The sequence below is a fragment of the Heloderma suspectum genome, chromosome 2 (genome assembly GCF_057233095.1).
Source record: "Heloderma suspectum isolate Gila_16-S chromosome 2, 16-S_ref, whole genome shotgun sequence".
Lineage (NCBI taxonomy): Eukaryota > Metazoa > Chordata > Lepidosauria > Squamata > Helodermatidae > Heloderma > Heloderma suspectum.
In genome coordinates, this window is record NC_139459.1 from 224,823,274 (window position 1) to 224,832,770 (window position 9,497).

At 49.0% G+C, this 9,497-nt stretch overlaps 4 non-coding genes across 4 annotated transcripts; all 4 read left to right on the forward strand.

The window, feature by feature from the left end:
* The first annotated feature begins 2,877 nt into the window (after window positions 1-2,877).
* On the forward strand, window positions 2,878-2,963 carry TRNAS-AGA (transfer RNA serine (anticodon AGA)). Its single transcript has one exon. It is a non-coding gene; the product is annotated as a tRNA-Ser (tRNA).
* Window positions 2,964-4,267: 1,304 nt separating this feature from the next.
* Window positions 4,268-4,373, forward strand: LOC146354137 (U6 spliceosomal RNA). Its single transcript, XR_014788733.1, has one exon. It is a non-coding gene; the product is annotated as a U6 spliceosomal RNA (small nuclear RNA).
* Window positions 4,374-4,713: 340 nt separating this feature from the next.
* TRNAS-AGA (transfer RNA serine (anticodon AGA)) lies at window positions 4,714-4,795 on the forward strand. The gene has a single exon. It is a non-coding gene; the product is annotated as a tRNA-Ser (tRNA).
* Window positions 4,796-7,091: 2,296 nt separating this feature from the next.
* TRNAL-CAA (transfer RNA leucine (anticodon CAA)) lies at window positions 7,092-7,173 on the forward strand. The gene has a single exon. It is a non-coding gene; the product is annotated as a tRNA-Leu (tRNA).
* The last annotated feature ends 2,324 nt before the right edge of the window (window positions 7,174-9,497 follow it).

A 9,497-nucleotide genomic window follows, 5' to 3' on the forward strand; every position in this document is an offset into this window, starting at 1 on the left:
GGCGCTATTAGAGCTGTTCTCTCTGTTGCGGTAAATGAGCCTGTGCCCATTGTTACCCCCACCTTACATCTCCCTTCCCTGTAGGATTCAGGTTAAAGCCCTCCTGATGAAGTTCTTCATGCTTTCGCCAAACACATTCTTCCCAGCCTTTGTGAGGTGCAACCCGTCCCTTGCCAACAGTCCATCTTCCAGGAAGTATAGCCCATGGTCCCAGAATCCAAATATCTCACGCCGGCACCACCTTCATAGCCAGTCATTCACCCGGAGTATTTTTCTTTCCCTTTCTATCCCTCTTCTAACTACTGGAAGGATGGATGAGAAAACTATCTGGACCCCAAAGTTCTTGAGTTTCCTTCCCAAAGCTTCAAAGTCTGACGTGATCTCTTCGTAGCTCCACTTGGCGGTATCATTTGTTCCCACATGGATGAGAAGAAAGGGATACCTGTCAGTGGGCTTTATGAGTGCAGGCAACCTTTCAGTCACATCCCTAATCTGTCCTCCCGGGAGACAACATACCTGGTGAGTCCACGGGTCTTCGTGACATACTTGGGTTTCGATCCCACACAGCAAGGAGTCTCCTGCTACTACCACTCTTCTCTTCTTGTTGTTGTAGGCCTGGGTTTCATCGCCTCTGCTTGACTGACCTTCAGCCTCTTGCTCACTCTCATGCAGGTTCCCCTGTGATTCTTCCTCTGTAGGCTGTCCTCCAGTCTCATCTGCAAGTACCTGGAATCGGTTCCACAGCTCCACTGCTTCCACTGGTGCAGAGTGGCGTCTAGTTCTTCTTCTCCTAACTGTCACCCTGTTTCAAGGAGTATCCTTTACTGCATTTTTACTCACCTCAGCATTTCCCACTTCTGCCTCAGCTTGCTGTTGCTCTTCAAGCTTCTAGTCTTCACTTTGCTGCTGTAGTTCCACCGTTCTCTCCAAGAACTCTTTGTGTTCTCTTATTCCCCGGAGGGTCAAAAGTTGCCACTCCAGTCCTCTTACTTTTTCTTCCAGCAGCGTGATCAACTTGCACTTGTTGCACGTGTAGGCCATGAAGTTCTCAGGCAAGAAAACAAACATTGCACATACCTTGCAGGTCACCACAACTGGAGAGTCTTGTCCTTCCATAGCCTCTTTCCCCTTTTTCTGTCTAGCTTTCTGATTGTTCTAGAGGAGCCTGTGCCTGGTCCTCTACTCACTAGAGGTTAAAAGCAGAATCCCACTGGTGTGGAAGTGTGTGTTACAAGAAAAAAAAATTAAGTTAGGGCCTCCCCCTTGACCTCCCCTGCCGAACTCCCCTGGCCAACTCCTGTTTGCTTCCCCTGTTCTTTCACTCTGGTTGCTTGCTCTCTAGGAGCTTGCTTGCTTCTGTAGTCCCTGGACCAGCTGGAGCAGCTTCCTCTGCTCTGCTCTGCTCTGCTCTGCTCAGCTGGGAGGCGGGAAACAGACTCTATGTATGCTTCTGTATGGAACCCCCCACCCTCTATTTTCTCCTTTCTCCAGTAGCAAATAGAATCCCACCATCTGTTCAGGCAAAGGGTAACATCACAGTGGTAGAGCACCTGCTTTGACGGCTCAAGTTGCTGGGTTCCAAGGCCTACACCCAAGAGGCCTTTAACCACATGAAAGAGCTCTGCTGATGACACTGAGCAGATGCAATGGTGATGGAGAAGTAGGATTTCTTTGCTAGGGATGGTGTGGGTGCCCGATTCCGTCTAGGAAACTGGCAGAACCCCCCCCCCCGCCTGCACCTCCAAGACCCGCTCACCAAGCCCCTGCCCCTGTTCACCCCTGCCTGTGTTCAGTGAGCAGCCCACACTCACCCCATTGGCCTCGTCGAGCTCCGGGGTTGCCATTTAAAAAAAAAAAAATGGCGATCACAAAAAAGCACATATTTGTGTAAGCACAAAAATGTGCAATTTCATGGAAATGCACATTTCCGTGCATATGCAAATATGCGCATTTGCAAAAATGTGCATTTTCACACATATGCAAGTATGTGCATTTTTGTGGTCGCCATTTTATTTTTCAAAAATTGGCAACCGCGGAGCTTGATGAGGCTGCCGGGGTGAGTGTGGTCTGCTTGCCAAGTGCAGGAGGGGCTCAAGTGTGGTCCAGGGACCAGCGAACAGGGGCAGGGTCTGGGCGGGCACCAGGAGAATCTGGATGGGGGTGGATTCGCACATCCCTATTCTTCACCACCATCACCACAACCACAGAATAAGATCGCAAATAGATTCTTACCTGTGTTCAATCGTATTCGTTCCAAGTCTTCCACCATTTGCGCTCTAATCATTGTCATGGTCATTTCATCACCCTCAGCTCCTCGGAATACCAAGGAACTGACATCATTCTACAACTAGGTTGAGGATGTTTGGGAGCAATAATATCGATAGCCTGGGTCATCTCCTCATTCGAAGCAGTGACCAGGACCTTGGCAGGACTGCTGGCTAAGCCTGCAGGAAAATCCCCAAGAGACCTCAAAAATCCATCCTGATTCATCATCCGCTGGGGGCAGACCATCAAATTTGATCCCCCACCCCTACAAAAGTTACAGGTGGCCTGAAGCTCAACATTGATCAGATAATGATCTGTCCATGCCAAAGGAGTCACTGCATGGTAGTGCCACTTAAGCAGCCTGCTGTGGGTCTCTGAGGCCTGCAGTTCGAGTCCCCTTGGCCTCCTCACTTCCAGACTAGGACAGGAGGGAGCACCTTTAGATTTTCTTTTGCTGAAAACACAGCCATGCAAGCCTGCCTTTCACTAGGGGATTCCCACAGCCCTTCCGCCCGGTGTTGCAGGATGATGGCACTCTGATGTTTGTGGGGAAATGGCTGCCCAAGCAACTGAAGGAAGGCCAGTCAAGGGCCCAGAGCAGGAAGAGCCAGTGCACAAGGTGGCCAAGTGGTGGAGGCAATGGACTAGAAATCCATTGTGCTCAGCACGTGTGGGTTCGAATCCCACCCTCATCGGCCTTTTATCCTCTCAGAGAAGGAGGAGAGCAGAGGTCCCTGAACATGTCAAAAGGAAGCGACACTGGTGCTGGTCTGAGGCTTTCGGGAGGCAGCTGCTGAGTGATGCAGTGGCTGAGTGGGGAAGGTGATGGCCTAGAAATCTATTGTGCTCTGCACATGTGGGTTCAGGTCCCATCCCAGTCATGCATTTGTTGCCAAGGAGGGAGGACTAAACTTCCACTGCCCCTTCTGTCAGGCCATCTGACTTAAGAATTGAAGACTGCCACCAATTCAGACGAGGTGACTGAGAGTGGTAAACGGAATGGACTCAAAATCCATTGTCCTGTGCATGCATAGGTTCAAATCCCACCCTCATCCACCTTTAGTTTTGAGGCCTGCTGAGGGGAAGCCATCCTGAGGCTTCCAGGAGATGAAGGACACATGCAGCGCACCCAGGGTGGGTGGCAAGGTGGCCAAGAAGTGAAGGCAATGGACTTCAAATCCTTTGTATTCTGCACGTGTGTGTTCGAATCCCACCCTTGTCAGCCTTTTATCCTCTTGGAGAAGGAGAAGAGGGCAGGCCCTGGAACTTGGCAAAACGAAGCAGCACCAGTGACCTGTCTGAAGCTTTGGGGATGCTTCTGCTGAGTGACGCGGTGGACAAGCGGGGAAGTCAATGGCCTCGAAATCCACTGTGCTCTGCACTCATGGGTTTGAATCCCACCCATGTTGGCCTTTAGTTTTGAGCCTTCCTGTGGGGAAGCCAGCCTAAAAGGGAGGAGTGTCTCCTCTGGAGAGAACCCCATAATGGCCAGGAGATGAAGGCTGCCATGGCCAGGAGATAAAGGGTGGTGAGGTGGCTGAGAGGTTAAGGCGATGGACTGGAAATCCCTTGTGCACTGCACACGTGGGTTCAGATCCCACCCTTGTTTGCTTTTTGGCCTCACAAAGTAGGTTCCTGGGGAAGAACATGGCTGGCAAGGAGAGAAGGCCTGGTCCCCTAACCAATCACACTCTCCTCTTCTCTGCCAGGCAGGTTTCTCTCATCAGGCTTTGAGGAAATTTGCATTCCGTTGCCATGCTATCACAGGGAGGACCTCTATTCTATTCTATTCTATTCTATTCTATTCTATTCTATTCTATTCTATTCTATTGGCACCAGTCTCTGATGAACCAAGTGGGAAAGGCAGACCCTGGAGGGGGCCAGGGCAGTGGGCTGTCCTCCCCAGGTCCCATCCTTCTCCCATCCCTCTGCCCTCCTCACTGCAAGTTGAAATGTCTTTGGGTAACTGCCCATATAAACACTCCCGAGAGGTTTTCACTTTGTGCTTGCTTGGTGGCACATGTACTAAAACTGGAACAATATAGAGAAGACTAGCACAGCCCCTTCACAAAGCTGGCACAAAAATTTGTGAAGTGTTCTGTATTATCTTGTCTTTCCCTGAAGCCCTTCTGCTAGGCGACATAATCTTACAGGGAGAAGGGCAACTGGGAGAGATTCTGCATGGCTTCCACCTAAGGACCCTGGTTGAGGTCTCTGGAACATTGAGTTTGAGACACTTGGGCTCCTTGCTGCCAGCCTAAGATGGGAGGGTGCAACTTTTGATTTTCTTTTGCTGAAAGCACAGCCATGCAAGCCTACCTTTCACTGGTGGGTCCCCACAACCCTTCTGCCTCATGGTGCAAGATGCTGGCACGCTGGCATTTATAGGGAAATGCACAAGTAACTGCAGAAAGGCCGGTCAAGACCCCAGAGCAGGGAGAGCCAACAGATGAGGTGGCCGAGTGGTAAAGGCAATGGACTAGAAATCCATTGTGCTCTGTGCATGTGGGTTCGAATCCCACCCTCGTCGGCCTTTTATCCTCTCAGAAGAGGAGAACAGAGAGCCCTGAACTTGGCAAGAGGAAGCAACACCGGTGCTTGGTCTGTTTCGGGAAACAGCTGCTGAGTGACACAGTGGCCGAATGGGGAAGGTGATGGCCTGGAAATTCATTGTGCTCTGCACGCGTGGTTTCTAATCCCGTCCTGGTTGCACTTGTGCTGCCAAGGAGGGAGGACCAATCCTCCGCTGTCCCTTCTGTTGGGCCATTCGAGTTACGAATTGCAGACAGCTGCCCATCTGGACAAGGTAACCGAAAGGTGAAGGCGATGGACTCAAAATCCATTGTGCTGTGCACATGTAAGTTCGAATCCCACCCTCATCGGCCTTCAGATTTGAGCCTCCCCAGGGGAAGCCAGCCTGAAAGGGACTGTCCATAGGAGGAGCATCTCCTCTGCTTAGAACCCCGCCATGGCTAGGAGATGAATGCCACCACAGCCAGGAGATAAAGGTTGGTGAGGTGGTGTAGTGAGTTTGTTGGTAAGCAATAAGGTGGACTTCACAGCATTCATATATACTGTTGGTAGCTACAGAGAGACTTGTGCTGCTTAACATAGTGATTAGATTTTAGCAGGCCTTACCTACCCAAAGTGGGCCTCTCACATAAGCTAATTGGTATCAGGCAAGTACAGCTTCATATGTGAACAATCGTACATCTGCTAAGCTCATCTTATGAGTTCAGTTACCTCATCTTTCTGAGATAAGGATGTTGTCCTTCACTTCCCATGAGAAGCTAAAGAGAAGCACCCCTGCTTCTTCTGAGAAGGGGGAGAGGCATTGCCTGTCAGTTTGCGAATTAAGGTGAGAGAAACTTTTAAAATCCATCCTGCAGGCTTTGCCCTTCAGTCTCACTCCAAGGGGGAATATACATGCTACCAGCTTGGAGAACTTTTGCCGGTCCTAGGAGAACGACTTCTAGGCTATCTTGGGGACTCAGATAGACATATCAGCTGTGACAATTTCATTGGCTGATTAGAGGTGTGAGTTTTCTTTGTATATTTTTTCTGAATCCATTTTCTATCAATAAACTGTCATCCTTTTGCCCAAGTAGCTTTGTTTCATCTTGGTAATCCAAAAGAATCTATTCTGACTGGTCCCCAACAGGATCAGGGCTGCAGATCAGTCCAGGTGGCCGAGAGGTTAAGATGATGGACTTAAAATCCCTTGTGCACTGCACATGTGGGTGCAAATCTCACCATCATCAGCCTTTTATCCTCTCAGAGAAGGAGGAGAGCACAGGTTCTGGAACTTGGCCAAAGGAAGTGGCACTGGTAACTGGTCTAAGGCTTTGAGGAAGCTTCTGCTGGATGGCATGGTGGCTGAGTGGGGAAAGCGATGGCCAGGAAATCCATTGCACTCTGCACGTGTGGATTCGATTCCTGTCCCGGTCATACTTTTGCTGCTGAGGAGGGAGGACTAATCCTCCACTGCCCCTTCTTGCTGGACCGTCTGAGCTAAGAATTGCAGACAGCCGCCATTCTGGATGAGGTAGCCTAGAGGTGAAGGCGACGGATTTGAAATCCCTTGTGCGCTGCATGTATGGGTTGGAATCCCACCCATGTCAGCCTTTGGCCTTGCAAAGTAGGTTGCTCGGGGAGAACATGGCCGGCACAGAGTGAAGGCCTGGTCCGCTGCCCCATTGTCCTCTCCTCTTCTTTGCCAGGCAGGTTTCTGTCATCAGGCTTTGAAGAGATTTGCATTCCATGGCCATATCACAGGGAGGAGTTACAGGTACCAGTCTCTGATGGACCAAGTGGGAAAGGAAGGCCCTGGAAGGGGCCAGGCAGCAGGCCTTTATCCCCAGGTCCCATCCCTCTCCCCTCCTCGCCACAACTTGAAATGTCTTTGGGTAGCCAGCCTCATCAAGGATGACACTCAAATTCATGAAGCATTGCATATTTTCTTTGCATTTTGCCCTTCTGAAGCCCTTCTGCTATGTGAGACAATGCTGCTGGAAGAAGGGTAGCTGGGAGAGATTCTGCATGGCTGCTGCCTAAGCAGTCTGCTGTGGGTCTCTGAGGCCTGCAGTTCGAGTTCCCTCAGCCTCCTCACTGCCAGGCTAGGATGGGAGGGTGCACCTTTAGATTTTCTTTTGCTGAAAACACAGCCACACAAGCCTGCCTTTCACTGGTGGGCTCCCACAGCCCTTCTGCCTCATGGTACAAGATGCCAGCACTCTGACGTTTGTATGGAAATGCACAAGCAACTGCAAAAGGGCTGGCCAAGGGCCCAGAGCAGGGAGAGCTCCTGCCATCCAAATAAGCCAGTGGACGAGGTGGACGAGTGGTGAAGGCGATGGACTCAAAATCCATTGTGCTGTGCATGCGTGGGTTCGAATCCCACCCTCGTCGGCCTTACGTTTTGACCCTCCCAGAGGGGAAGCCAGGCTGAAAGGGAGAGGCAGTAGGCAGGGTGTCCTTTCCTGTTAGAACTGCACCTTGGCAATGAGATCACAGTCACATCTGTCGCACCCAGGGAGGGTGGCAAGGTGGCCAAGAGGTGAAAGTGACGGACTTGACATCCCTTGTGCTCTGCACGCCTGGCTTTCGAATCCCACCCTTGTTGGCCTTTTATCCTCCCGGAGGAGGCAAGGAGAAGATCTGAGCTTTACCCAAGAAAATAACATCAATGACAGGTCCGAGGCTTTCGGATAGTTGCCGTTGAGTGACATGGTGGCCAAGCGGGGAAGGCGATGGCATGAAAATCCACTGTGTTCTGTATGCGTTGGTTTGAGTCCCATCCTGGTCATGCTTTTGCTGCCAAGGAGGGAAGGCGATGAACCCGTGCCCCATCATATTCTTTAAACTGGCCTGTTAAAAGAGATGCAGTAGCAGAAGTATAGTTGGAACACCAGGGACTGGCAAGTAACTTGTAAAGACTGTTGCTCTCACCCTCCTCAGTGTCTCTTGTATAAGCCACTTCGAGAACGAAATATAAATAAGTAAAAGGGCAAACCTAACAGATATTAAAATATATCAGAATAAGGTAGTGAAAAAAACCAGTATCGTCTTTACCTTTTGTGCTATATAAATGTTAAGCTCCTTCTTCCAGCACTGGGTTGGATCCAGACGTAGTCATGCTTAGAGTAGATCCACTGAAATCAACAGTTCTTGTGTTAGCCATGACTAACTTGATTACAGTGGGTCTACTCTAAGCATGACTAAGTCTGGATCCACTCTAATGTTTCTTATACATTTGCAAGGAAAAAGGAAAGGTTCCTCCGTGCGAGCACCAGGTCATTACTGACCCCTAGAGGGACACCTGCTTACGCTGGCATTTTCATGGCAGACTATAGCGGGGTGGTTTGCCATTGCCTTCCCCAGTCGTGACTACCTTTCCCCCAGCAAGCTGGGTACTCATTTTACCGACCTCAGAAGGATGAAGGGCTGAGTCGACCTGAGCCGGCTACCCGAGACCCGGCTTCCACTGGGATCGAACTCAGGTCATGGGGAGAGTTTCAATTGTAATACTGCCGCCTACCACTCTGCGCCACACGAGGCTCTGTACACTTGCAAAACTTGCACTAAATTGAATAAGATGGCAAAAAGTCACCTTCCCAAACAGAAGCTCTCAGTTTGCACTGTAACATTTTGCAAAGGCAGAGTTGCAGTTCTTTTGAGATTATAAACTGGAGAAGTAAATAATCATTCTCTATGGTTCTTTCTATTACAATAAATTAACCTAAGGACTTTGGTAAATCAATCAACCATCCTTAATGTTATTAAGGCCTTTGGGGTTGTTTGTTCTTTTTAACAAAAGCTGTGGGTAGTAGCTGGATCAGCTGGCATCTCCAGGTCCAAACTGATTTAAATACAACCAATGCTTCTGTTTCCAGGCAATGAAATGGATGCAGTTTCTGATTACATTCAGTGTCATTGCAGATGAATCTCTCAAACTGAAAAGAGCTCTTTATAATTTGATTCATAAATTTCTTAAGCAAACACAAGTCAACTCATGGCTCACTGAGCGTAAAACGACTGGCACATATGCTTGCCCCAATAGGCAACTAGCACCGCTATTTTGTGGCATCATACTCAAACATATCTATTGGTACATTCCAATCCATGCGCTCAGCTGCTGAACAGCAAGATCAGAACATAAGCCTAACATGTTAGGTTTAATGCCTTTCAGATTGCACTGCTATTCCCTTTGGAAATAACGAGACAAAGGCTGTAATCCTATTTACATTGACTTACCTGACAGCAAATGCCATTGGATTTAATTGAACCTACTTCTGTGTAGACATGGATAAAATTGCACTGTAAACACATACATGTACATAGACTGCCTTAAGTCATTATACCAGTCATAACCAGCTCTCTCTTTTCAATGAGGTTTGCTTCAATCCCTTTATGCTTCAACCACTTTATAGCTCATTATGATGCATAACCTCCAACTGCAAGAACGTCCTGCATGCTGTAGATAATTGTGTAAATCGTGCAGCTCTAAACACATGTTCTCTATTTGCCTAAGTTTTTTCACTGCAGTTATTTGTATTTCAGACAGTAAAATATTATGATGAGGAATCCAAGGGAAAAGAGAAGGCAAAAAAAGTGGGGAGTGATGTAGGAGTGAACGATGCAAATGGCTACACCTTAGAATATCTCAATCCTTTCACTTCTGCTGAATGTGCTGTCCCAGGTGCCCATAGTATTCCAAGCTCTTAGCAATAGCA